The following is a 27,179-nucleotide window of genomic DNA, read 5'->3' as shown; positions in this document are numbered from 1 at the left end:
TATCTTGCCTTGAAGCCAGAGCCTTGAGTACAGGGCCTTGAGTACTGCTGGAGCTACACTAGATACCCCTCTAATCTGTATCCTGCCTGTTGCTGGTTGGACCTCCCTAGTGGTCTGTAGGTGCTGTTGACCAATGCCTTCTCTGCTTATAACCTTTACTCCCTTCCCATTCTCAAGTAATTTGGCAAAATAAAGCATGAAGGAAAGCACAGAGGCAAATTACACACATTTGACCACTGGAGCCAGACAGGCCACTGGAGCCTGGGGAAATTAAGTTCCACTGATAGTTTGTATTGTACATTATCAAACGGTGGTTATCAGACTTTATATTCATTAGGACTCCGTTTGTGTCTGCTGTGTGGTTGTGGCTGTTGCTTCTGGTCACACAGCACTTCTCACTTCTTCACCAGCTAGATTTGAGATGGATTTGTCCGGCTCAATATATTAGCAATCTCAATAACCCCACTCCTCTGACCTGTCCAACTTGTGGTAGATTAAAGGAAAAAGAAACAAACAAAGTGCAAGCATCTTTTGAGTAATGAATGTGCTCTGCTGACACACATCATGAGCCATATACTCAGACTCACGTTACTGACTGTGAGTCTCTCCACGTTACTGACTTCTATCTCTCCTATCCCAATGAATTTGTTCTCAATCCGTGGCAGTTTGGTGCACTGTGTGCAGTGTGTACAATTCCCTTGGGTATATGTGTGCTTAGAGCAAGTCTCACATGCCCTCCTCTCTCTATCATCCCTTAAGCTGCAGTACAGAGCCTTGTCATTGGTCTGTGTCACTCATGACCCTGCTGATTCACCCTGCTATTGGCTAGTCGCCTGCCACTTGCCACCAGTCACTCACCCACGGACAACATGACAATGGCGGGCTAGCCAAGTATCTGCTGTGTGTGTGCCTAGGTGTGGATATCACTGGGCTGCTGAAAGTGTCCAGCCATCTGCCAGTGCATATGGAGATAGCTCCGAAGCCCTCTGAGCTCAGGAATTAGAGATGGCAGAGTTGTCACCTAGGATGCTGTACATAGCCTCTGTAGTACTTGTGTCAGGCAATGTAACACATGCTAATTTGATTGCATGCAATTGACATTTTCTAGTCTTGTAATGGAATGTTTAGGTGACTTCATCATCTCATTTAGCATAGCAGATATGTGTGACTCATAGTTTGTTAAGATGTGTGCTGCATGAGAGAGATGGAACTCTTCTCTGGGTGGCTACACTGTAATAAGCCATTAACCAGAGATAACTTGCTAAAACGTCTCACCTCTTCTGTGACACGGTGTGTAGTGGAGCCATTAACAGAAACGTCCTAATTGCCCCTCCAGACTATTCACAGACGTGCTCTATTCTCAGCCTAAAGAGAATCATACACACTGTGTAAAAAGCAGATAAGAATGTGTTACGCGTGTAGGTCTAGGGGAGCATTCTACAGTGGTTCCTCATTTAAAAGTCACATCATACCTCAGCACAGCTTGCAGGATGATGCGGAATGGTACAGCATGTTAGAGTGCATGACGTCAGAGTATTTTACTGTCAGCCATTGGTGCCGTTAATGCTTGTTGAAACCTCCAGAGGCCATCTTTGAGGGTGTCTTCGTGAAGCTTGTCGGTGCCTGCTTACTTTTCCAAATAATCCTACAGTCAATGCAGGCCAGACGTTTTGATACCCTATCTGAAAGAGCATAACAAGTTAATTAATTTAGTTAATGTGAAGCAACCAATGCCTCAGCTGCTATGACATTTGTGGCCCTCTACAGGTTGTTGCTTTGCATTCTTTAACGTTTGTTTAGCATGAAGGTCTCTCTCGTGGACAGACTACGTAAACATAAATGGTACTGTAGATCTGTCCTGATGCAGTATTAGTTCTGGTGTTTTGGAAAAATCATAATATCGCAGGTATTAGCATCTTTCGAATTTCGGAAGAGGAGAGGACATTTGGCCTATAGACTTGCCTGTAACTTGCAAAGAGAGAGGATGAAGCTCTTCCTTCCAGTTCCGATCTCTTCTCTTAACACGTATGGACCCAGAACTTTAGTCGAGCATCTGACCAATAATGCCAGACTTAAATTAAAACGCCACCCAAAACCTATCTTTTTGTATTTGTTTCATTAGTCCAATATTGATATAGTCTCAATGTTTTTTCATGCCAACAATCAGGTTTTCAAATTTCAAAATACAGAAATACAGTCGGTATGATGCGTTTGCTGACGTGCAAAAACATTGAGCTACAGAGGTGTCAGGACCCAGTTACGAACCTGGGTCTCCGGAGTGAGAAACAGTCACTTAACCAACTGAGCCACGAATAATCAGCAGAACCCAGAAGATGAGGCAGACACAGCAGTACTTAAGACGGTGTATTTAATAAAGTAAAAAGGAGAAGTCCTTCAATACAAAAATGGCAAATCCAAAAGGTGGTAGGAATAGCACAAAAAAGCCTCAAGAGATACTCAAAAACAAAAACAGAATTCCACAAGAGCATCCACCGGAATCGACAAGAATACACAGAACACTAGGGCTGGGTGCTAACATACAAACACAGAGCACAGAACTGAGGGAAACTAAGGGTTTAAATACAATCAGGGGAAACGAGGCACAGGTGCAAATAATAATGGGGAACAAGGGAAAAAACATAAGGTCAAAAAGCACAATGGGGGCATCTAGTGACCAAAACCCGGAACAACCCTGGCCAAATCCTGACAGAATCCCCCCTAGGAACGGCTCCTGACGTTCCTACCAGCTCTCTCAGGGTGGAGGGCCCTGAACTGACGAATGAGGTCAGGGTCCAGGATGTCTTTGGCAGGAACCCAGGAGCGCTCCTCGGGACCGTAGCCTTCCCAGTCCACCAGATACTGCCAGGACCGCTGCACCCGGTGGGAATCCAGTATCCGATGGACGGTATAAGCCGGCTGGCCTCCAATGACACGAGGCGGAGGTCTGTCTGCCGGGACAAGGGGAGAAAAAAACAACAGGTTTTAACAATGAAATGTGAAATGTGGGATTAATCTTAAGGGATCTGGGTAAGTGTAGGCGATAAGAAACTGGGTTAACTCTCCTGGCAACCTTGAAGGGACCGATGTATTTTTGGGACAGCTTGCGAGACTCCACCCGTAGAGGTAAGTCTCTTGTGGAGAGCCAGACTCTCTGGCCGGGGCGCAGGGTAGGCCCGGGACGGCGACGTCTGTTGGCTTGTTGTTGGTACCTCTGTGAGGAACGCATAAGATTAAGACGGGTCTTCCTCCACATAAGCCGACAGCGTCTGACGAACTTCAAGGCTGAAGGCACTCTGACTTCTGCCTCCTGGTCCGGGAACAATGGAGGAGCATAGCCAAACTGACACTCGTGCAGGGACATACCAGTGGAGGAGGAGCGCAAGGTGTTGTGCGCGTATTCGGCCCAAACAATAAAGGATGACCATGTGGACGGGTTGTCACGAGTCATACATCGGAGGGTGGTTTCCAGCTCTTGATTCATCCTCTCTGTTTGGCCGTTGGACTCCGGATGGTACCCTGAAGATAGACTGGCAGAAGCCCCCATGAGTTGGCAGAAGGCCTTCCAAAACCTTGAGGCGAACTGGGGACCTCTGTCAGAAACCATATCTTGAGGAATGCCGAAGACTCGGAACACATGATTAATTACCAACTCAGCCGTTTCCTTGGCAGAAGGTAACTTAGTCAGAGGGACGAACCTGGCCGCCTTTGAAAACCTGTCGATTATGACTAGGATAGTAGTATTGCCATGGGATGGAGGAAGTCCAGTAATAAAGTCCAATGAGATATGGGACCAGGGTCTGTGGGGAACAGGTAAAGGGTGAAGGAGTCCTTGAGGGCGGAGGTGAGAAGATTTGCCCTGGCAGCACACGGGACAGGCATTGACGAAAGTGGCAACGTCTTCTCTTATGGTAGGCCACCAGAACTTACGCTGGATGAACTCCAAGGTGCGACCTACGCCCGGATGACAGGTGAGGCGAGAGGAGTGCCCCCACAGAAGGACCTGAGTCCTCACTGCCTTGGGGACAAACAACCGATTGGCAGGACCTCCTTTCGGGTCCGGTTCGCTAGCTTGAGCACGTCTCACGGTATCCTCAACTTGCCACGAGATCGGAGCCACAATCTTAGCAGCAGGAAGGACAGGCATGTCCGTGTCATCTCGAATGGCAGGAGCGTAGACTCGGGACAGGGCATCCGGTTTGAGATTCTTCGACCCGGGCCGATAGGTGAGGATAAACTGGAATCGATTGAAGAAAAGAGACCATCTAGCTTGTCTAGAGTTCAACCGCTTCGCCTGCTGGATATACTCCAGATTTTTGTGGTCCGTAAGCACTTGAAACGGGTGAGAAGCCCCCTCGAGCCAGTGTCTCCATTCCTTCAATGCCATCTTAACCGCTAGGAGTTCACGATCCCCCACATCGTAGTTCCTCTCAGTCGGGGTAAGCCGGTGTGAGAAGAAAGCGCACGGATGAAGCTTCTTGTCTTCACCCCTCTGAGACAGGACAGCTCCAACACCAACCTCTGATGCGTCAACCTCCACCACAAATGGTTCATCCGTAGTCGGTAGTATCAGGATGGGAGCAGAGAGAACGCGCTGCTTGAGTCCTTGGAAGGCCGTCTCAGCTTCTCTTCCCCACAAAAACCTTGCATTGCCACCCTTGGTTAAAGCTGAGAGAGGGCTGCCACCAAGCTGAAGTTCTTGATGAACTTGCGGTAAAAGTTTGTGAAGCCCAGGAAACGCTGAACCTCCTTAACGGATTTGGGGTGGGCCAATCCGCTACCGCCCTACCTTCCTGGGGTCCATTTGGACTCGACCGGGTTCCACTACAAATCCCAGGAATTGTACTCGGGATGAATGGAATTCACATTTTTCCGGCTTAACGTACAGATGGCTGTCTAGGAGGCGTTTGAGTACTTGTCTGACATGCTTAGTGTGTTCTTGAAGGGAGCTCGAAAAGATGAGGATGTCATCCAAGTAAACGAACACAAATATGTTAAGCATATCCCTAAGCACATCGTTTATGAGCGCTTGGAACACCGCTGGGGCGTTGGTCAGGCCGAAGGGCATCACCAAGTATTCATAGTGACCAGTAGGCGTGTTGAAAGCGGTCTTCCACTCGTCACCAGGTCTGATCCGCACAAGATGGTATGCGTTCCGCAGGTCAAGCTTAGTGAAAACAACTGCTTCCTGGAGCAGCTCGAAGGCTGTGGCCATAAGGGGTAGCGGGTAACGGTTACGGACGGTTATGGCATTGAGTCCCCGGTAGTCGATGCAAGGACGTAATCCACCGTCTTTCTTGGCCACAAAGAAAAACCCTGCTCCCGCCGGGGAGGTGGATGGACGCACGAGGCCTGCTTCCAGAGCGTCCTTGATGTAGGTATCCATAGCAGCTCGTTCGGGTGGAGATAGGGAAAAGATCCGACCCCTGGGGGGGCAAGTGCCCGGAAACAGGTCAATGGGGCAATCGTAAGGTCTATGGGGTGGTAGAATGGTGGCCCTCTGTTTGCTAAACACCAGTTTGAGGTCATAGTAACACTCGGGAACTCGGGTCAGGTCGATGGATTCTAAAGACTCTGGAGTAGAACTCGGGGAATTCTGGAAAATACAAGTAGCTTGGCACGTAGGACCCCACTGCTTGATAGTGCCCATAGACCAGTCGATGTGAGGGTTATGGCTGTGAAGCCAGGGGTATCCAAGGACGAGAGGGAACTCGGAACAGGAGATCAAATGAAAGTTCATCAATTCCTGGTGTTGTGAAACTGAAAGTCGCAAGGAGGTAGTGACATGAGTGACAAGTCCAGATCCCAAAGGGCTTCCATCCAATGTAGTGACCCTCATGGGTTCACTTAGAGGTTCAGAGGGAACGCCATTCTCCTTTGCCCAGACACCATCCATGAAGTTACCTGCGGCTCCAGAGTCTACCAAGGCTTGAAGGGGAAGCTTGTGGTTGTCCCAGGAGAGGGTGACTGGAATGAGCAGACGGGAGTTGGACGGATGGGAGGAGGTTATGTTTCCCGTTACAGTTCCCCCCGGTCTGTACGGGACAGAGCGTTTCCCTGGAGCCCGGGACACGTGGAACGGAAATGGCCCGGTTTGCCGCAATATAGACAGCGTCGCTCCCTCATCCGGCGGTCTCTCTCAGCCTGGGAGATGCGTCCAATCTGCATGGGTTCCGATGGAGCCAGCGAGGATAAAGGTGGGGACTCGGAGCTGGGACTGATAGGGGCTAGAGGTCTACGGTTGAGTTCTCTCTCTCTCAGACGCTGGTCAATGCGTGAGGCCAACTTGATCAGGTACTCGAGATTGTCCGGTGGTTCCCGAGTTGCCAGTTCATCTTGGATAGTGTCGGAAAGGCCTTTCAGAAAGCACACCGTGAGCGCCTCGTTGTTCCAGCCACTTGCTGCTGCCACCGTGCGGAACTGGATGGCATAGTCCGTCACGCTGCGCCAACCTTGGTGGAGAGTCAGGAGCTGTTTGGCTGAGTCAGAACCACTGCTTGGGCCTTGAAACACTCGTTTGAATTCCTCAGCAAAGGCAGAGTAGCTGGCACAGCAGGAACTATGGGCATCCCACACAGCAGTAGCCCAGGCCAGGGCTTTTTCCGACAGCAGGGTGATGATATAAGCGATCTTAGACCGGTCGGTGGGAAACGACGAGGGTTGTAGCTCAAAGGAGAGAGAACATTGGGTGAGAAACCCTTTACAAGCACTTGGATCACCTGAGAACCGTTGGGGAGGTGGAAGACGAGGTTCAGCCAGGGGGTTAACTGCCATGGGTACGTGAATCTGAGGTACTGGGACGGGAACTGTTGCCGGGGTAAGACGATCAGATATTTGCTTAATGGAAGTCAGCATCTCCGACAGAAGATGAGAATGTCTAGCCATTAAGGCCTCTTGCTGAACCAGGGCGGCTTCGTGGCGTTGGACAGTCTCCTGGTGGTGGGACAGCATGGCAAAAAGGTCCTGGGAACTGGCTGCCTCTGGGTTCATTTTTGTGCTCTGTGTTTCTGTCAGGACCCGGTTACGAACCTGGGTCTCCGGAGTGAGAAACAGTCACTTAACCAACTGAGCCACGAATAGACAGCAGAACCCAGAAGATGAGGCAGACACAGCAGTACTTAAGACGGTGTATTTAATAAAGTAAAAAGGAGAAGTCCTTCAATACAAAAATGGCAAATCCAAAAGGTGGTAGGAATAGCACAACAAAGCCTCAAGAGATACTCAAAAACAAAAACAGAATTCCACAAGAGCATCCACCGGAATCGACAAGAATACACAGAACACTAGGGCTGGGTGCTAACATACAAACACAGAGCACAGAACTGAGGGAAACTAAGGGTTTAAATACAATCAGGTGAAACGAGGCACAGGTGCAAATAATAATGGGGAACAAGGGAAAAAACATAAGGTCAAAAAGCACAATGGGGGCATCTAGTGACCAAAACCCGGAACAACCCTGGCCAAATCCTGACAAGAGGATCATTGCATATAAACTCATACATCCAGTCATGTTCTCATAGCACGAGGACAGAAAACATATCATTGTTGTTACTGCAAAAAGAGGTGTCATGCCCATAGGGTGCACAAGGGTATGTGCCCCCTCAGATTTGTCTTGTTTGATATATACAATACCAGTCAAAGTTTAGGACACACCTACTCATTCCAGGGTTTTTCTTCATTTGTACTACTGTCTACATTGTCAAATAATAGTGAAGACATCAAAACTATGAAATAATACATATGGAATCATGTAGTAACCAAAAAAGTGTTAAACAAATCAAAATATGTTATATTTTAGATTCTTCAAAGTAGCCACCCTGTGCATTCGTAAAGTACACAGACTCCTTGACCTTTTCCACATTTTTTACGTTAAAGCTGTATTCTGAAATGGATTAAATAATAAAATGTCCTCAGCAATCTACACACAATTACCCAAAATGACGAAGCCAAAACTGTTTTTTAGACATTTTTGAAAATGTAAAAAAATTAAAAATAATGCCTTATTTAAATAAGTATTCAGAGCCTTTGTTATAATACTTGAGCTCAGGTGCATCCTGTTTCCATTGATTATCCTTGAGATGTTTCTACAACTTGATTGGAGTCCACCTGTGGTAAATTCAATTGATTGGACATGATTTGGAAAGGCACACACCTGTCGATATAAGGTCCCACAGTTGACAGTGCATGTCAAAGCAAAAACCAAGCCATGAGGTTGAAGGGATTGTCCGTAGAGCGCCGAGACAGGATTGGGTCGAGGCACAGATCTGGGGAAGGGTACCAAAACATTTCTGCAGCATTGAAGGTCCCCAAGAACACAGTGGCCTCCATCATTCTTAAATGAAAGACGTTTGGAACCACCAAGACTCTTCCTAGAGCTGGCCACCCGGCCAAACTGAGTAATCGGGGGGAGAAGGGCCTTGGTCAGGGAGGTGACCAGGAACCCAAGAGCTCTAGAGTTCCTCTGTGGAGTTGGGAGAACCTTCCAGAAGGACAACCATCTCTAAAGCACTCCACTAATCAGGCTTTTATGTTAGTGGCCAGACGGAAGCTCAGGACCTCAGACTGGGGCAAAGGTTCACCTTCCAACAGGACAACGCCCCTAAGTACACAGCCCAGACAATGCAACGAGTGGCTCCAGGACTAGTTTTTGTATGTCCTTGAGTGGCCCAGCCAGAACCCGATTGAAAATCTCTGGAGAGACCTAAAAATAGCTGTGCAGCAACGCTCCCCATCCAACCTGACAGAGCTTGAGAGGATCTGCAGAGAAAAATGTGAGAAACGCCCCAAATACAGCTGTGCCAAGCTTGTAGCGTCGTACCCAAGAAGACTCGAGGCTGTAATCGCTGCTGAAGGTGCTTCAACAAAGTACTGAGTAAATGGTCTGAATACTTATGTAAATGTGATATTTCTGTAATTGTTTTAAATAAATGTGTAAACATTTCTAAAAACCTGTTTTTGCTTTGCCAATATGGGGTATTGTGTGTAGATTGATGAGGGGGGAATAAATAAATAAAAACTTTTTTAGAATAAGGCTGTAACATAACAAAATGTTGGAAAAGTCAAGTGGTCTGAATTCTTTCCGTAGGCACTGTGTATATATATATTATTTTTATGTTTCATTTTTTGTTGTTGTTTCTCTGTAATACTACTAGCCACCTAACAATTTTATGAAGTTGTCTTTAGCTGGCCCAGATAGGTTCCCAATCTCCTAACCTCATGACGAGCTGCCAACCCATTTCAGGCTATCAATCAAGTTAGAATCGCTAGCTGACATGTCTGCTGGCAAGGTTGGTAGACTTTAGAAAAACTTGCAATTACTAAATGTACTGAATAAGACTCACATATTTTACCCAGATTTTAAAAGAAATGCAGAGAAGCATATTTTGATTCTTTAAATAAAATGAACCACCAGTCAGAAGGATACAGACAGCTCAAGAGGTATGCTTAGATATGCAGAAAATATATATGTTTTTCACATAGAATTAAGCATAATGATTATGGCTTTAGATTGTAGGAAAAAGCTGTTTCACGTGTTTGAAAAATGTAATTTTCGGCAACTTCAACACAGGGGGCCTAGTCCCCTTCCGACCCCCCACCCCACCCACCCACCACCACCAGACATCCTCATGTACTTTGTGCCCCCTCAGATTTTTGGTTTGCATGACGCCCCTGACTGTACTGCATCTTTCTCTATGGCTTTTATAATAGAGGGTTCTAAGAGGGATTTAGGTAAGGGATGTCATAAAGGCCAACTGTATGCAGATGTTTGTTTTACTCAGAGCTTAATGCTGCAGTGAAACAGCAAGGGAGAGTTTCTGGCATCTGTAGTATTGTACAGTAGCGATGAGGCACACAATCGTCCAAGCAGTGACCTCACCTCTCTTCTGTGACACCCGCCCATATTCTCACGGGGAGGATTAGCATGATGGCTTTCCAAGGCAGCACATTGTCATTGTATTTTGTTCATTCATTTATCTCTGAAACATACTCAATCGCTACTAAATCCTATAAGCTGCTTTGCCAGAAGCCGATCATGCTTACCTCCGCTTGCCAACAAACTATTTATTTATTTTTTTACGGCGTGCCTATATCGTACCATATGGAACTGTTGCGTGCTTCACTGCATGCAGGATGTAACACATATTGAGTGGTCCTCGTAACATTGTCAAACAGCAGTTGTCAGTAGTTTGATGAAGCAGTCGAGCACGTGCAAACGTTTGTGCTGCACTGATTTGCATTTGCAGTATCCTCCCACTCCTCTCCAAACTACATAATTCATCAGGGAAAATTAGACTCATTGGAACAAATGAGTGGTGTTACTCTATTTATGTAACGGGATAGGAAAGCATTGTAAAACACAGTAGAACAACTTTGTCTCTTCTGTTTTGCTTACTCAGCCGACCATAAGGCTGTTTACAGCCTCTTAAAAGTTAATATCCAAGTAAATATTGGAAATCCAATTCCCCCTAAATTAGTTGGCAACCTCTCTGTTTGAGAGCAGGAGTGATGTGGAGAAGTACAGCAGGCTGTAAATTCATTTTGGGTGTTTTGGCATTTTGGGATGTGCAATGGCAGTATCAGCTGTGACTGTGTAGAAACGCCTAGCGTTAAGTGCAGTAGATTTGAGAAATGAATCTGCCTTCAAAAGGTGACTGTAGGGAAATGTATTTGTTCTCAGTCCTCAACTCCTTGCATAGATGGTCTGGTGATATAATTGATATAATAATCTCACCTCTTCGGGACATAGTACCCCAAGATGACTTCCTTGTGAATATGATTGGGTGTGATCTTGCTACACAATGCCACATTGGCCTTGATGGTATGCTACAGATGTAGGATGTTAATTTGATCACACTGTTGCAGGTGAACTTTCCTGTGATGCAGGAAATGTAAAGCTTGTAGTGTATTTGAGGTTTAAAAAGGCTTCTGAATTTTGTAATTTCCATTTTGAAATATCAGACATGATTTTCAACCCCTACAAAAATGGTGGATTAATTATGATCCACATATTTATGTGGATTAATTATAATCCACATAATAATCTAAATGTCTTGTTGCTGCAGGATTGATTTCCTGCTGTAGCTGTCACGGTCGTCCTCCTCTTCATCTGAAGAGGAGAGGCGAGAAGGATTGGAGGACCAAAATGCAGCGTGGTATGTGTTCATGATGAATATTTAATAAAAGAAAGCACTGAATACAAACTATACAAAAACAATAAACGACCGTGAAGCTATAAATGAGACCTGTGCTGACTCAAGCAACTAACATAGACAATCACCCACAAACAAACAGTGAAACCCAGGCTACCTAAGTATGATTCTCAATCAGAGACAACTAATGACACCTGCCTCTGATTGAGGACCATACTAGGCCGAAACATACATATCCCCAAATCATAGAAAAACAAACATAGACTGCCCACCCCAACTCACGCCCTGACCATACCAAATAAATACAAAAACAAAGGAAATAAAGGTCAGAACGTGACAGTAGCATACTGGCTCAAATTAAGATCCTACATCTATATGTAGTTGTGAGGCCCATCAATGGCATTTTCCCCATCAAAAACACGTACCATCTCTCCAACTCATTTATACAGGAAATCATTTTGTGTTGTTGTGGTTGTTGTTTTTACTTTGTGATTTCCTCGACGGATGTTTTATTCATTTATTCTGGCATGTTTATTACGGTAATGAAAGGAGAGAAGGGGATTGAACTCATCATGTTTTATGGATCAAAGACAAACAATGAGGTCTAAGCTTCTTTGGCGCTCTGTGTTTTCCCCCCAATTAGTCAAGACTCTGACAGCCTCATTGCAAGCTGCCTGGCTGCCCTTCTCTACCCCTCTCTTCACCAAACCCCGGGCCCCCACAACGGCTGATATGAATCAATAGGAAACGTGACGGGGGCTCTTGGGGGCCCCATGGGACTGTAGCTGATTTGCGTGGTAGAGCCAGTCCTGTATGTATATAGGTATATGACGCTATGTCGCAATCGGAGGCAATCTATATAAAGCACTTGGCCTCAGTCATTTTTTTGTTGTTAATTCCTGTTTCTTTTTTTCTTTATTCTTCTTTCTGGCTGTTCTCTCTCATGGTTCATTCACAAACATGCGGGTGTTTCAGCCTCCTGCTCTATGTGCACAGAGGTTGAGTTTCACCAGCGATGCAGTGCTATATTTAGAACGGGACTAGGCACTGTTACCTAATTGGCAGAGTGAGAGGGATGGAGTTTTTTTTTCATTTGCATTCCTGTTTTTGAATGAATACGATAAGCGAGTGTTAGTGACCAGCTCTTATGGATGGCATATTTTGATCGGAGTTGATATGGCTGTAATAGACAGACAAAATAGCTGTCCTTTGTTTGGCTCTCTTTTGGGAATGAACATTGACAGTGAATGGGCTGGCAAAGATCAGTCTCTGTTCCTTTAGCAGTCTGCAGTGTTAACCGGTTTACTTCATGTAACCTAACACTATAACATCCAAGCGCGGCTGATTTACATTGATAGTTTCAGTACCCAGTAACACCCTACCTCTTTATCAAGGGGTCAGTTTAGAGAAGGCCACATTCTAGTTCAAATGTAGTGTTATTGCATTTGCAGTGCCTCTCTAAAGCAGGAAACATGTCTATATAGTAGATTTTAATTGCAAAATACTATATATATAAAAGTGCTAGAGCTTCTATGTTTGCTTGTCTTGAACTATTTCTATTGTGAGCCACAGTAAATGGAAAAGCTGTGCAGTAAGAATCAATCAGTGAAAGTGGTTTAATTTGCTCTGATATTAAACTAAATGTTCACACTAAACATCCATCATTTATAATCTTGCACTATTCAAGAACCGGGCCATAGCGCTTTTATGCAACCAAGCCTATGCTGCCAGAGTTAATCTTATTTGCATGCCATGTTTTCATTTGCCGATGACCCTCCCATGGGTGATGGGGGATATAGGCCCAGAAGATGAGATATAACAGATTTCATGCCTCAAAATCACATCAAAAAAACATGTATTTGAATGACATAAGATATTCAGTGCCAATAATATTGTAGTGATACAAAGTGTGGATATATGTTTTTGTTCTCATCTTTATGTTCATACCCATTAGTTGGAGGTGTTTTTTTCTGGCTCAGCGCTGTATTTTAATGGATTTTATAGGCATGTATGCAGACGCTGGCGGTGACTCCAGTCCTATTATTCTGGTACGTAGTCATAGTCAGTATGTATTACAGAGCATATTAAAATGCTCCATTGGGTTCCTTGCCTATTAAGAGTGGTCTTGTTAGGAATCACAATCGAACTGCACCGTCAGCTCAAAGCACCAAGCTGGGAGTCTGTCTCTCTCTCTCTCTATCTCTCTCTCTCTCTCTCTCTCTCTCTCTCTAAAAAAATATATATATACACACACAGTGGGGCAAAAAAGTATTTAGTCAGCCACCAATTGTGCAAGTTCTCCCACTTAAAAAGATGAGAGAGGCCTGTAATTTTCATCATAGTTACACTTCAACTATGACGGACAAAATGAGAAAAAGAAATCCAGAAAATAACATTGTAGGATTTTTTATGAATTTATTTGCAAATTATGGTGGAAAATAAGTATTTGGTCACCTACAAACAAGCAAGATTTCTGGCTCTCACAGACCTGTAGCTAATTTCTGGCTCCTCTGTCCTCCACTCGTTACCTGTATTAATGGCACCTGTTTGAACTTGTTATCAGTATAAAAGACACCTGTCCACAACCTCAAACAGTCACACTCCAAACTCCACTATGGCCAAGACCAAAGAGCTGTCAAAGGACACCAGAAACAAAATTGTAGACCTGCACCAGGCTGGGAAGACTGAATCTGCAATAGGTAAGCAGCTTGGTTTGAAGAAATCAACTGTGGGAGCAATTATTAGGAAATGGAAGACATAGAAGACCACTGATAATCTCCCTCGATCTGGGGCTCCGCGCAAGATCTCACCCTGTGGGGTCAAAATGATCACAAGAACGGTGAGTAAAAATCCCAGAACCACACGGGGGACCTAGTGAATGACCTGCAGAGAGATGGGACCAAAGTAACAAAGCCTACCATCAGTAACACACTACGCCGCCAGGGACTCAAAATCCTGCTTAAGCCAGTACATGTCCAGGCCCGTCTGAAGTTTGCTAGAGAGCATTTGGATGATCCAGAAGAAGATTGGGAGAATGTCATATGGTCAGATGAAACCAAGATATAACTTTTTGTAAAAACTCAACTCGTCGTGTTTGGAGGACAAAGAATGCTGAGTTGCATCCAAAGAACACCATACCTACTGTGAAGCATGGGGGTGGAAACATCATGCTTTGTGCCTGTCTTTCTGCAAAGGTACCAGGACGACTGATCCGTGTAAGGGAAAGAATGAATGGGGCCATGTATCATGAGATTTTGAGTGAAAACCTCCTTCCATCAGCAAGGGCATTGAAGATGAAACGTGGCTGGGTCTTTCAGCATGACAATGATCCCAAACACACCGAGTGGAGTGGCTTCGTAAGAAGCATTTCAAAGTCCTGGAGTGGCCTAGCCAGTCTCCAGATCTCAACCCCATAGAAAATCTTTGGAGGGAGTTGAAAGTCCGTGTTGCCCAGCAACAGCCCCAAATCATCACTGCTCTAGAGGAGATCAGCATGGAGGAATGGGCCAAAATACCAGCAACAGTGTGTGAAAACCTTGTGAAGACTTACAGAAAACGTTTGACCTCTGTCATTGCCAACAAAGGGTATATGACAAATTATTGAGATAAACTTTTGTTATTGACCAAATACTTATTTTCCACCATAATTTACAAATAAATTCATTAAAAATCCTACAATGTGATTTTCTGGATTTTTTTCTCTCATTTTGTCTGTCATAGTTGAAGTGTACCTATGATGAAAATTACAGGCCTCTCATCTTTTTAAGTGGGAGAACTTGCACAATTGGTGGCTGACTAAATACTTTTTTGCCCCACTGTATATATATATATATATATATATATATATATATCTTTTCTCACTATCTCTCTCTCCCACCGCTGCTCTCTGCAAAGTGATGATACCAAGCTGGGGGCTAATTTATATTTTTTAAATGATAACGTTAAGAAATAAGACAGGACAACACGTTTGTTATACATGATAAGGCAGCTGTGGGCTATCAAGGAACAATGTGTACATAGGGGGATATGTCAACAGAACTTCATTCCTTTTTCACACACGTTCCTCTCTGCATGCATTCTGACACCAATACACACTGCTACCATCCAGAAGGTGAGGTCATTACAGGTGCATCAAAGCAGGGACCGAGAGACTGAAAAACAGCTTCTATCTCAAGGCCATCAGTCTGTTAAACAGCCATCACTAACACAGAGAGGCTGCTGCCTACATACAGACTTGTAATCACTGGCCATAAATGGAACACTAGTCACTTTAATAATGCCACTTTAATAATGTTTACATATGTTGCATTACTCATCTCATATGTATAAACTGTATTTTATACTATCTATTGCATCTTGCCTATGGCGGTCTGTCATTGCTCATCCACATATTTATATTTATATATTCTTATTCCATTCCTTACTTGGATTTGTGTGTATTACATATTTGTTGTGGAATTGTTAGATGTTACTTGTTAGATATTGCTGCACTGTCGGAACTAGAAGCACAAGCATTTCGCTACACTCGCAATAACATCTGCTAACCATGTGTATGTAACCAATCCAATTTGATTTAATATATTATATAACCTTCGTTAGCAGGTGTCAGAACAGTACCCACAACACCATGTTGCTGGTCACACACAGTACAGTGCATTACAGTTTCCCCCATGTGATTACCAGCAAAGCTCTTAGGTGTAAAACACTAGTTGAGTGGCGGTGATGTATCTGCTTCTGGCTCTGGCGGCTGACAGGCTGGTGCAGCCGTTCCGTGGGGGCCTCTTCGCCTTGCACTATGGCCATGTCACTTTGATTAGGAGCACAGTCGGTCACCCTTCTCCGATAACCTGGGCTCCTCAGTCACAGTAATCACATCCATTTGTGGAGTGACATGAAAGAGATTGGTGTGTTGGACAGACCTGGGGATGAGCACTGAGCATAACCCTGCAGCAATACAGGTAGAAGGAAAAGCAAAGGGACTAGAAGAGCTGGGAGACCTGAAAGAGAGACAGACACAAACAGACACACAGATAATGGGACAGAGAAAGATAGAGAGAGAACGAGGGAACCTTCAGAACCCTTATGTCTGCAGGGTACAATGGGTTAAGAGATATAAAGCGTAATCCTGGACAGACATAGACTAGATATGGGTAGGACGTGAAAAATGAAAGCAATGTAATTCAAACTGAGCCACCGCTACCCCCAGGCACATTTGTTATTGTTTTTGTTTGGAGGAAATCCATCCAGCATTGTGGTAAAACAAATCTTAGGAGGTGCTCTGCAGTTCTATCGCACGTGCAGTTATGTCAGAGGGAAAAAAACTGTAAGGCCTTTGTTGTTGTATACTGAACAAAATTATAAACGCAACATGTAAAGTGTTGGTCCCATGTTTCATGAGCTGAAATATAAGATCCCAGAAATGTTCCATGCGCACAATAAGCTTATTTCTCTAAAATGTTGTGCAACGATTTGTTTACATCCCTGTTCGTGAGCATTTCTCCTTTGCCAAGATAATCCATCCACCTGACAGGTGTGGCATATCAAGAAGCTGATTAAACAGCATGATCATTACACAGGTGCACCTTGTGCTGGGGATAACAAAAGGCCACTCTAAAATGTTCAGTTGTGTCACAATGCCACAGATGTCTTAAGTTTTGAGGGAGCATGCAATTGGCATGCTGACTGCATGAATGTCCACCAGAGCTGTTGCCAGATAGTTTATTGTTCATTTCTCTACCATAATCCGCCTCCAATGTCGTTTTAGATCATTTTGCTGTACGTCTAACCGGCCTGACAACTGCAGACCATGTGTATCCACACCAGCCCAGGACCTCCATCCGACTTCTTCACCTGCTCACCTGTACACAGTTCTTCCATAGCCTGCATACTCACCAGACATGTCAAATCAAATCAAAGTTTATTTGTCACGTGCACTGAATGCAACAGGTGTAGACCTTACAGTGAAATGCTTACTTACAGGCTCTAACAAAGAGTGCAAAACAAGTTATTAGGTGAACAATAGGTAAGTAAAGAAATAAAACAACAGTAAAAAAGACTGTGAAAATAACAGTAGCGAGGCTATATAAAGTAGCGAGGCTATAACAGTAGCTAGGCTATAACAGTAGCTAGGCTATAACAGTAGCGAGGCTATAACAGTAGCGAGGCTATATAAAGTAGCGAGGCTATAACAGTAGCTAGGCTATATAAAGTAGCGAGGCTATAACAGTAGCTAGGCTATAACAGTAGCGAGGCTATAACAGCAGCGAGGCTATATAAAGTAGCGAGGCTATAACAGTAGCTAGGCTATATACAGTAGCAAGGCTATATACAGACACCGGTTAGTCAGGCTGATTGAGGTAGTATGTACATGTAGATATGGTTAAAGTGACTATGCATATATGATAAACAGATAGTAGCAGGAGCGTAAAAGAGGGGTTGGCGGGTGGTGGGACATAATGCAGATAGGTTGGTTAGCCAATGTGTGGGAGCACTGGTTGTTCGGGCCAATTGAGGTAGTATGTACATGAATGTATAGTTAAAGTGACTGCATATATGATAAACAGAGTGTAGCAGCAGCGTAAAAGAGGGGTTGGAGGGAGGCACACAATGCAAATAGTCCATGTAGCCATTTGAATACCTGTTCAGGAGTCTTTTGGCTTGGGGGTAAAAACTGTTGAGAAGCCTTTTTGTCCTAGGCTTGGCACTCTGGTACCACTTGCCATGCGGTAGTAGAGAGAACAGTCTATGACTGGGATGGCTGTGGTCTTTGACAATTTTTAGGGCCTTCCTCTGACACCGCCTGGTGTCGACATCCTGGATGGCAGGAAGCTTGGCCCCAGTGATGTACTGGGCCGTACGCACTACCCTCTGAAGTGCTTTGCGGTCGGAGGCTGAGCAATTGCCGTACCAGGCAGTGATGCAACCTATGCTCTCGATGGTGCAGCTACAGAACCTTTTGAGGATGTCAGGACCCATGCCAAATCTTTTCAGTTTCATGAGGGGGAATAGGCTTTGTCGTGCCCTCTTCACGAGACCCACCTATTGAGCAAGTTTGGGATGCTCAGGATTGACGTGTAAGACAGTGTGTTCCAGTTCCTCTCAACTTCACACAGCCATTGAAGAGGAGTGGGCCAACATTCCACAGGCCACAATCAACAGCCTTATGAACTATATGTGAAGGAGATGTGTCGCGCTGCATGGTGCTCACACCAGATACTGGCTGCTTTCTGATCCACGCCCTACCTTTTATTCAGGTATCTGATTCCCAGTCATGTGAAATCCATAGATTAGGGCCTAATGAATGATGTCCTTATATGAACTGTAACTCAGTAAAATCGTTGACATTTTTTCATGTTTGGTTTATATTTTTGTTCAGTGTAACGAACGAGGCAGTTTCACCGCTATGGATTGCAGCTTTACATCCCATTTGCAGGATGTTATGTTACATGGCTCTTGTGGACGTGTATTATGAGTACATGCAAGCTTCTCAGTTTCACCTTAATTCATGTATGATTATGTAATTGGATATGAGAATGGAAATAATGGAAGCAAACATTTCACCATGCTGTACTATGTCCTAAAACTGTGCATCATGAGATCCTTTAAGGTCCATCAGACTAGTTCACCATTGTGCAACTGGAGCTGAATTCCCATCATTGATCATTGATTTGCGGTAGGCAGAGGGCAGTATTTTTGTATTTTGTATTTATTATGGATCCCCATTAGCTGCTTCCAAAGCTTCCTGGGGTCCTGCAAAATTAAGACAGTTTATACAGTTTAAAAAACATTAGAATACATTCAGGGATTTCACAACACACTGTGTGCCCTCAGGTCCCTACTCCACCACTACCACATATCTACAGTACTAAATCCATGTGTATAGTGCTTATGTTATCATGTGTGTATGCATGTGTCTGTGCCAACTAATATAAAGTAAGTGGTTTGGTACTACAGAGAAAGTGATAGGATTCTGGGAAAAGGTCCTTTCCTTGTCAGACTTGGCTTTTCGCTCGCGAATAAATCCTCTCCCTGAGTTCAGGTTTAGTTTGCAGTCGTTGTTGTTTTCGCAGCTGTGCCGTGAATCAAGGCCTGTCTGGTTCTCTGACGGATGACGCTGCCTTGTGCTAACGCTAACGCTCGCTAACAGGGTGTTTTGTAAGATGTGATCCAATCACAGCACTTGGAGCTCCTTCTATACAGGACGGGACAGGAGAGGTAGTGTTGTGTCCTTGAGCAAAGGCAGGTTCTCATCTCAAACAAGTCAGATAGGTATTCATGTATAGATTAGGATCATGAGTTTGTCAGTCCTGGTCTACTCAGGTTAGCTCACCTACTTGTAATAGCTTACTGTTTACACTCGCTTCAGAATGACACCTGGTGGCGTGTACACTCCTATCAGAATGACACCTGGAGGCTTGTACACTCCTATCAGAATGACACCTGGAGGCTTGTACACTCCTATCAGACTAACACCTGGTGGCTTGTACACTCCTATCAGAATGACACCTGGAGGTTTGTACACTCCTATCAGAATGACACCTGGTGGCTTGTACACTCCCTTCACACTAACACCTGGAGGCTTGTACACTCCAATCAGACTAACACCTGGTGGCTTGTACACTCCAATCAGACTAACACCTGGAGGCTTGTACACTCATATCAGACTAACACCTGGAGGCTTGTACACTCCTATCAGAATGACACCTGGTGGCTTGTACACTCCTATCAGAATGACACCTGGAGGTTTGTACACTCCCTTCAGACTAACACCTGGAGGCTTGTACACTCCTATCAGACTAACACCTGGAGGCTTGTACAGTCCTATCAGACTAACACCTGGAGGCTTGTACACTCCTATCAGACTAACACCTGGAGGCTTGTACACTCCTATCAGACTAACACCTGGAGGCTTGTACAGTCCTATCAGACTAACACCTGGAGGCTTGTACACTCCTATCAGACTAACACCTGGAGGCTTGTACACTCCTATCAGACTAACACCTGGAGGCTTGTACACTCCTATCAGACTAACACCTGGAGGCTTGTACAGTCCTATCAGACTAACACCTGGAGGCTTGTACACTCCAATCAGACTAACACCTGGAGGCTTGTACACTCCTATCAGACTAACACCTGGTGGCTTGTACACTCCTATCAGAATGACACCTGGTGGCTTGTACACTCCAATCAGACTAACACCTGGTGGCTTGTACAGTCCTATCAGACTAACACCTGGTGGCTTGTACACTCCTATCAGACTAACACCTGGAGGCTTGTACACTCATATCAGACTAACACCTGGAGGCTTGTACACTCATATCAGACTAACACCTGGAGGCTTGTACACTCATATCAGAATGACACCTGGTGGCTTGTACACTCCAATCAGACTAACACCTGGAGGCTTGTACACTCATATCAGACTAACACCTGGAGGCTTGTACACTCATATCAGACTAACACCTGGAGGCTTGTACACTCATATCAGACTAACACCTGGAGGCTTGTACACTCCTATCAGACTAACACCTGGTGGTTTGTACACTCATATCAGAATGACACCTGGAGGCTTGCTCTAGGGCAAAACAGTCAACCCTGATGTCCTTTCACTGAGATAGCAACTCACAGAACTACTTTTACAATCAATGGAATGTCATGAAGTCTTCATTGCTCATAGCGAAATCAAGGTCTCATCTGGGGGGAATGTGCTGAGATGGGGTTCATGTTTAAATTGTGTTTTCCTTCTCTCTCTTCCCTACAGGAGGGTGTTAAATTGTAAAAATAATGGAAGCCTGACCTAAGGGGACTCCTCCACTTAATTATCCCCGACCGCATCTCTGTGAGTCTTACATCCTATATCCCATCTCTCACTGGGACACAAAGACACACATCCTCTATCACCACATACACACACACTCTACAACCCATCTCTCACACACACAGTGCCTAAAGAATGTATTCATACCCCTTGACATATTCCACATTTTGTTGCGTTACAGACAGAACTCATTGATTAAAGCAACATTTTCTCAGTCATCTACACTCAATACCGCATAATGACAAAGTGAAAAACTTTTTTTCGAAAGGTTTACACATTTATCGAAAATGAGTTACAGAAATATCAAATTTACGTAAGTGTTCAAATCCCTGAGTCAATACATGTTAGAATCACTTTTGGCATTGATTACAGCTGTGAGTCTTTCTGGGTAAGACTAAAAGGATTGCACACCTGAACTGTACAATAGTTATACATATTATTCAAGCTCTGTCAAGTTGGTCGTTGATCATTGTTAGACAGCCATTTTCAGGTCTTGACATATATTTTCTGGCCGATTTCAGTCAAAACTGTAACTAGGCTACTCAAAACATTCAATGTCATCTTGGTAAGCAACTCCAATGTATATTTGGCCTTGTGTTTTAGATTTAATTAATCTCCCAGTGTCTGGTGGAAAGCAGACTGAACCAGGTTTTCTCTAGGATTTTGCCTGTGCTTAGCTCCATTGCGTGTCTTTTTTTATCCTGAAAAAGACCCTTAACAATTACAAGCATACCCATAACATGATGCAGCCACCACTACGCTTGAAAATATGGAGAGTGGTACTCAGTAATGTGTTGTATTGGATTTTCCCCAAACATAATATTTTGTATTCAGGACAAAAAGTGAATTGCTTCGCCACATTTTGTGCAGTATCACTTTAGTGACTTGTTTCAAACAGGATGCATATTTTGGAATATGTGTATTCTGTACATCCTTCCTTCTTTTCACATTGTCAATTAGGTTAGTATTGTGGAGTAGTTACAATGTTGTTGATCCATCCTCGGTTTTCTCCCATCACCGTCATTAACTTCTTGCTTCGAGCAATCCCGTATCCGGGGGCGTAATCATAGCCTCAAGCTCATTAGCATAACGCAACGTTAACTATTCATGAAAATTGCAAATAAAATTAAAGAAATATATTCACTCACAAGCTTAGCCTTTTGTTAACAACACTGTCATCTCACTATATGTGTGGGGTACAGAGGTAAGGTAGTCATTAAAAACGTATGTTAAACACTATTATTGCACACAGAGTGAGTCCATGTGTCACGACTTCTGCCGAAGTCGGTCCCTCTCCTTGTTCGGGTGGTGTTCGGCGGTCGACGTCACCGACCTTCTAGCCATCACTGATCCATTTTTCATTTTCCATTGGTTTTGTCTTGTCTTCCTTCACACCTGGTTGCAAATCCCATCAATTACATGTTGTGTATTTAACCCTCTGATTCCCCTCATGTCCTTGTCGGAGATTGTATGCTTGTATGTAATGTGCATGTATTATGTTGGTGTATGATGTGTTTTGTACCCACTTTTGTTATTTTGTACATTTTGGTTTTTGGAGTTTTATCAGCATTTATTAAACAACTCCCTTTTTACCAAGTTCGTTCTCCTGCGCCTGACTTCCCTGCCACCAACACGCACCCGTGACACCATGCAACTTATTATGTGACTTGTTAAGCAAATATTTACTCCTTTATTTAGGCTTACCTTAACAAAGGGGTTGAATACTTATTGACTCATGACATTTCAGATTTTTTTTTTATATTAATTTGAAAACATTAAAACATAATTTCAATTCAACATTATGGGGTATTGTGTGTAGTCCAGTGACACAACATCTCAATTAATCTATTTTAAATTCAGGCTGTAACAACACAATGTGTAAAAAGTAAAGTGGTGTCAATACTTTCTGAAGGCACTGTGTGCACGCATTCACACACACACTCATGGAAACACATACACCTCTATCCAATCTTCTGTCCCTTTAGAATAGCTTCCATCTCATTAGGCTGTCTGACCACTGGGATCACAGGCAGCAGATATAAATAGTGGCAGAGGAGTGGCAGAATCCAGACCTCTGTGTGTCCGCCAAGAGGAATCTCCTTTTTAATGTAGCCTCGTAATGCTGCTCGCGCCTGGAGATGGCTTTCCAGGAAGCTATGTATAATCCAGTTGGTGGACAGCAAATCACCAGGGATTGCCTTTTATTGAAGGTTAATATTTCAGTGTTGGGCACCAGGCCCACTTTGTTCTCTAAAAATCTACATGTGTAGGAGTATATATTGTATTATATTATATTATTATTATTGTATACACTATAAGGAGTAGTCTGTCCTTTTAGTAATCTTGGACAGTCATAAATTGGCTCATAAACTGGCCCCAAAATGTCAGCAATAGAATACACTCTCTACTCTGTGTCTTGTGGAAAAACATCACAAACTAAGGGATTGGTTGTTGTTTTTTTGTCTAGGAAATAGTGACTCTGGAGATTTGTCAAACTACTTTCGACATCAAAGCTGAGAAGAATGCTAAACATTGGATTAACCTATTTGTCAGTGCTAGCTGTAACTTCAAGGATATGCACTTCGGACTGAATTGTCTTGTTGTCCTCAACAGCGTTCAGATGGAGGCCGGGGAATACAATACTAATGTTGAATTTACGATCCGGAGCTGCTTCTTTGGGGAACTGCAGCAGCCACAACAAAAATAGCTTGAAACCTCGACAATAGAGGTCCAATATTTATTCACTTTATTTATTGGTCTCGTAAACACCATTTGTTACTTTATCTCTGCTTATTAGGTTAAACAGCAGTCATTGATTCAGGGAACCGGTGGGGTTTGTTCCAAACCAATTGGTGGCTTTTGAAACCCACACACTCCTGATCAGCATTTTTTATTAAAGGCTGGGCATTAAATATGATATATTCCCTACAGGTGTGCTATCTTAATTTGGCCACTCTATTGTCACGGAGAAGTGTCCTGTGCAGCAAGAAATGCAAACCCCTACAAAAATGTCTAATCCGGGGTACAGGGGGTTCTACTAAGTTATATGGAATTGCATAAGAAGGTCATACCAAGGATCATTTAGCTCTTTGATTTTGAATTTTAACACCCCTTGAAGTATATATAAAAAAATATTGACTAATGATTTGATTAAATATTAGCACATATTAGCATTGAATAACAGATTACCTACATGGAACAACAGATAGTCCCAAAAAATCTAAAGGAAGTTTGTTCTGAAGTGACTGTTGTTTTACATGTATACTATCATTCAAAAGTTTGGAGTCACAGAAATGCCCTTGTTCATGAAAGAAAATTACATTTTTTGTCCATTAAAATAACATCAAATTGATCATAAATACAGTGTAGACATTGTTAATGTTGTAAATGACTATTGTAGCTTGAAACAGCTGATTTCTAATGGAATATCTACAGTTAAAGTCAGAAATTTACATACACCTTAGCCAAATACATTTAAACTCAGTTTTTCGCAATTCCTGACATTTAATCCTAGTAAACATTTAGGATCACCACTTTAATTTAGGAATGTGAAATGTCAGAATAACAATAGAGAGAATGATTTATTTCAGCTTTTATTTCTTTCATCACATTCCCAGTGGGTCATAAGTGTACATGCACTCAATTAGTATTTGGTAGCATTGCCTTTAAATTGTTTAACTTAGGTCAAACGTTCCACAAGCTTTCCACAATAGGTTGGGTGAATTTTGCCCCATTCCTCCTGACAGAGTGTAACGGCGTTCTTGTTTAGTTGAAGGAGAGTCGGACCGAAATGCAGCGTGTAAGTTACTCATGTTTATTGAATGAAGACAAAACGAACGAACTAACACGAATAACTAAATAAATACAAAAAAAACAACAAACAGAACGAAACCTAATACAGCCTGACTGGTGCAACCTACACAGAGACAGGGACAATCACCCACGAAATGCAAAGCGAAACCAGGCTACCTAAATACGGTTCTCAATCAGCGACAACGAGAAGCACCTGACTCTGATTGAGGACCGCCTCAGGCAGCCAACCTAATTAACCACACACACACCCCTAATCAACTACAATCCCAAACACTACAAACCCCCCCAAAAAAATACAATACATAATAACCCCATGTCACACCCTGGTCTGACTAACTAATAAACTAAAACACACAATACTAAGACCAAGGCGTGACACAGAGCTGGTGTAACTGAGTCAGGTTTATAGGCCTCCCTGCTCGCGCACTCTTTTTCATTTATGGCCACAAATGTTCTAGTGGATTGAGGTCTGTGCTTTGTGATGGCCACTCCAATATCTTGACTTTGTTGTCATTAAGCCATTTTGCCACAACTTTGGAAATATGCTTTGGGTCATTGTCCATTTGGAAGACCCATTTGCGACAAAGCTTTAACTTCCTGACTGATGTCTTGGGATGTTGCTTCAATATATCCACACAATTTCCCTTCCTCATGATGCCATTTTGTGAAGGGCACCAGTTCCTCCTGCAACAAAGCACCCCCACAACATGATGCTGCCACCCCCCTGCTTCACGGTTGGGATGTTGTTCTTCGGCTTACAAGCCTCCCCCTTTTTCCTCCAAACATAATGATGGTCATTATGGCCAAACAGTTCTATTTTTGTTTCATCAGACCAGAGGACATTTCTCCAAAAAGTACAACCTTTGTACCCATGTGCTGTTGCAAACCGTAGTCTGGCATTTTATGGCGGTTTTGGAGCAATGGCTTTTTCCTTGCTGTCGATATAGGACTCGTTTTACTGTGGATATAGATAATTTTGTACCTGTGTCCTCCAGCATCTTCACACTGTCCTTTACTGTTGTTCTGAGATTGATTTCCACTTTTCGCACCAAAGTACGTTCATCTCTAGGAGACGGAACGCGTCTCCTTCCTGAGCAGTATGATGCATGGTCCCATGGTGTTTATACTTGCGTACTATTGTTTGTATAGATGAACGTGGTACCTTCAGGCATTTGGAAATTGCTCTCAAGGCTGAACCAGACTTGTGGAGGTTGACAATTTTTTTCTGAGGTCTTAGCTGATTTCTTTACATTTTCCTATGATGTCAAGCAAAGAGGCATAGAGTTTGAAGGTAGTGCTTGAAATACATCCACAGGTACACCTCCAATTGACTCAAATAATGTCAATTAGCGTATCAGTAGCTTCGAAAGTCGTGACATAATTGTCTGGAATTGTCCAAGCTGTTTAAAGGCACATTTATGTATGTAAACTTCTGACCAACTGGAATTGTGATACATTGAAATATAAGTGAAATAATCTGTGTGTAAACATTTGTCTGAAAAATGACTTGTGTCATGCACAAAGTAGATGTCCTAACCGATGTCCTTGCGAAACTATAGTTTGTTAACAAGAAATGTGTTTTAATGACTCCAACCTAAGTGTATGTAAAATTCCGACGTCAACTGTATGTAGGCATATGCTAAATAGAGTGAGTACAGTAGTGTGCTAAACAGAGTGAGTACAGTAGTGTGCTAAACAGAGTGAGTACAGTAGTGTACTAAACAGAGTGAGTACAGTAGTGTGCTAAACTGTCACGCCTTGGGCTTAGTATTTTGTGTTTTTAGTTAAATAGTTGGTCAGGCTAGGGTGTGACATGGGTTTATGTTATTGTGTTGTCGTATAGTTTTTTTTGTAGGCATTGGGATTGTGGTTGATTAGGGGTGTGTTTAGTTTAGGTTTGGCTGCCTGAGGCGGTTCTCAATCAGAGTCAGGTGATTCTTGTTGTCTCTGATGGGGAACCGTATTTAGGTAGCCTGGGTTTCACTGTGTATTTCGTGGATGATTGTTCCTGTCTCTGTGTAGTTTCACCAGATAGGCTGTAATTAGGTTTCACGTTCCGTTTTGTTGTTATTTATTTATATCAGTTATTTCATGTACCGCGATTCATTTCATTAAAAAACATGAGTAACCAACAAGCTGCATTTCGGTCCGACTCTCTTTCGACAAACGAAGAACGTCGTTACAGAATCACCCACCACACACGGACCGAGCAGCGTGTTAACAGGCAGGAGCCACAGGAGAGGCAACAGAAGCAGCGTCAGTGGGAGAGGCTGCACCACTTGGAGAATTGGACATGGGAGGAAGAATTGGACGGAAAAGGACCCTGGGCTCAGCCTGGTGAATATTGCCGCCCCAAGGAGGAACTAGAGGCGGCTAAAGCGGAGAGGCGCTGGTATGAGGAG

The 27,179-nt window shown here is 43.6% G+C and overlaps 1 protein-coding gene across 1 annotated transcript in view; it reads left to right on the top strand.

Moving 5' to 3' along the window:
* LOC135557882 (leucine-rich repeat and fibronectin type-III domain-containing protein 2-like) overlaps window positions 1–27,179 on the top strand; it is a 184,935-nt gene that overhangs the window by 51,757 nt on the left and 105,999 nt on the right. Inside the window, exon 2 of the mRNA XM_064991571.1 lies at window positions 20,908–20,985. The gene's annotated coding sequence lies outside the window, so the exon portion shown is untranslated. The remainder of the gene's footprint in view (window positions 1–20,907; window positions 20,986–27,179) is intronic.

The sequence above is a fragment of the Oncorhynchus masou genome, chromosome 16 (genome assembly GCF_036934945.1).
Source record: "Oncorhynchus masou masou isolate Uvic2021 chromosome 16, UVic_Omas_1.1, whole genome shotgun sequence".
In the NCBI taxonomy this organism is placed as follows: domain Eukaryota; kingdom Metazoa; phylum Chordata; class Actinopteri; order Salmoniformes; family Salmonidae; genus Oncorhynchus; species Oncorhynchus masou.
The sequence above is the reverse complement of the archived record's forward strand: the minus strand, read 5'-3'. Positions and strand labels throughout refer to the sequence as shown.